This window comes from Babylonia areolata, unplaced genomic scaffold, assembly GCF_041734735.1.
Source record: "Babylonia areolata isolate BAREFJ2019XMU unplaced genomic scaffold, ASM4173473v1 tig00018211, whole genome shotgun sequence".
Classification (NCBI taxonomy): domain Eukaryota; kingdom Metazoa; phylum Mollusca; class Gastropoda; order Neogastropoda; family Buccinidae; genus Babylonia; species Babylonia areolata.
In genome coordinates, this window is record NW_027468450.1 from 25,001 (window position 1) to 27,500 (window position 2,500).

The 2,500-nt window shown below is 53.9% G+C and overlaps 1 non-coding gene across 1 annotated transcript in view; it reads left to right on the forward strand.

Annotated features, from left to right (window-relative positions):
- The first annotated feature begins 2,089 nt into the window (after nucleotides 1–2,089).
- LOC143278875 (small subunit ribosomal RNA) overlaps nucleotides 2,090–2,500 on the forward strand; it is a 1,829-nt gene continuing 1,418 nt past the window's right edge. The window contains exon 1 of the ribosomal RNA XR_013054468.1: nucleotides 2,090–2,500. This exon is cut by the window's right edge and continues 1,418 nt beyond it. This is a non-coding gene — a ribosomal RNA (small subunit ribosomal RNA).

Genomic DNA, 2,500 nt, shown 5'->3' on the forward strand with positions numbered 1-2,500 from the left:
ATGCTCGGAGAGAGAAAAAAGGAAAAAAAGAAAAAAAAGGTCCAGTAAAGGTTGTGGATAAAAGTAACCGGCTTTGGAGAATTGCCTGAATCCTTCCGGCGCTGTGAAAAAAAAAGACCAAAAAAAAGACCTGGTCGTCAACGCCTGCTCCTGTCCATGCCAAACGGCGTTTTCCTCTCAACTTTGGCATGCTCGCTGAGGAAAAGGCAGGTAAAGGTTGTGGATAAAAAGTAAACGCGCTGTGGAGAATTGCCCAAATCGTTCAGGCGCCGTGAAAAAAAGAAAGACGTAGTCGTCAACGTCTGGTCCCGTCAATGGCGAAGGGCGTTTTCTCTCAACTTTGGCATGCTCGCTGAGGAAAAGGCAGGTAAAGGTTGTGGATAAAAGTCCGAAGAACCTCGCTACAATTGCCAAAATCTTTCCGCTGCCATTCAAAAATGGACTACTCCTCCACACCTCCTCCCGTCCATGCCAAACGGCGTTTTCTCTCAACTTTGGCATGCTCGGAGAGAAAAAAAGGCAGGTAAAGGTTGTGGATAAAAAAGTAAAAAATTGCCAAAATACTTTCTGGGCCCTCAAAAAAAGGCCTACTCCTCAACGCCTGCTCCCGTCCATGCCGAACCGCGTTTTCTATCAACTTTGGCATGCTCGGAGAGAGAAAAAAGGAAAAAAAGAAAAAAAAGGTCCAGTAAAGGTTGTGGATAAAAGTAACCGGCTTTGGAGAATTGCCTGAATCCTTCCGGCGCTGTGAAAAAAAAAGACCAAAAAAAAGACCTGGTCGTCAACGCCTGCTCCTGTCCATGCCAAACGGCGTTTTCCTCTCAACTTTGGCATGCTCGCTGAGGAAAAGGCAGGTAAAGGTTGTGGATAAAAAGTAAACGCGCTGTGGAGAATTGCCCAAATCGTTCAGGCGCCGTGAAAAAAAGAAAGACGTAGTCGTCAACGTCTGGTCCCGTCAATGGCGAAGGGCGTTTTCTCTCAACTTTGGCATGCTCGCTGAGGAAAAGGCAGGTAAAGGTTGTGGATAAAAGTCCGAAGAACCTCGCTACAATTGCCAAAATCTTTCCGCTGCCATTCAAAAATGGACTACTCCTCCACACCTCCTCCCGTCCATGCCAAACGGCGTTTTCTCTCAACTTTGGCATGCTCGGAGAGAAAAAAAGGCAGGTAAAGGTTGTGGATAAAACTCCAAAACCTCGCTACAATTGCCAAAATACTTTCTGGGCCCTCAAAAAAAGGCCTACTCCTCAACGCCTGGTCCCCAGGCACGTGCTGGGGGGCCTCAACTCAGGCTCTGCCCAATGTGGATCAAGGTCCACCTTCGCAGCGCCTTATGCGACACCCTGGTTGTGGGGGACGCGGCGTGGCGTGGCGGATCGCTCCGGTCGGCGCACAGCCGGCAACGGTCGACCCGTCCGCCTGGCTTTACTGCCCCCGCGCTTCTGTCTTTTGCACTGGCAAGCTAGCGACCGCTCGGCGTGCGAGGCCCGAGTCGGGGGACGGGAGTCTCGGGAGCCCACCAGCTCCCCGCAGGCTACCCGCCCGGCTGCCGAGCTTCCCGCCTGCGCGTCCAAGTGTGAACGCGCACGGCCGCCTCGCCGGGCTTCCTTTGCCGGGGCTCGGCTTGTCGGCCGGCGTCTCACGGTCCGTAGAAGGTTCGGTGCGTTCGCTGACGACGGGTCGAGAGAAGCGTTTTCTCTCCTCCCTCACTGACGGTCGTTGGTGCTCCCCAGCCCCTTCGGCGTCCCAAAGCGTAACGCCTGCTTCATCTCGTCAAGGGCGCGCCCGTCTCTAACCGGGCGTCGTCCGGCACGTGGAAACGGGCGGGAGACGGTGTCGAGGAGGAAGAAAGGGTGGGGTCCGGTCCGGTCCGGTCTGGTCTCCTCCTCCTCCTTCTTCTTCTTGGCGCGCCTCCCGCCGAGACCGATGGATTCGTTGCACTCTCAGGCCCTGAATCTGTTGTCCGGTGGTTTCAGTTGATAGTGCTGCCGCGGACCGCCCACGGAAAGAGCTCAGCCCTCGTTTCTGTGAGCAGCGGTCCCAACTGGCGCTGCAACCGTCTCCCGGGGGCACGCAGAATACGGGTTGCATTCTGGTTGATCCTGCCAGTAGTCATATGCTTGTCTCAAAGATTAAGCCATGCATGTCTAAGTTCACACCCTCGTACGGTGAAACCGCGAATGGCTCATTAAATCAGTCGAGGTTCCTTAGATGATCCAAATTTACTTGGATAACTGTGGTAATTCTAGAGCTAATACATGCCGACCAGCTCCGACCCCTCGGGGAAAGAGCGCTTTTATTAGTTCAAAGCCAGTCGGGTTCTGCCCGTCCTTTGGTGACTCTGGATAACTTTGTGCCGATCGCATGGCCTCGAGCCGGCGACGCATCTTTCAAATGTCTGCCCTATCAAATGACGATGGTACGTGATCTGCCTACCATGTTAGCAACGGGTAGCGGGGAATCAGGGTTCGATTCCGGAGAGGGAGCATGAGAAACGGCT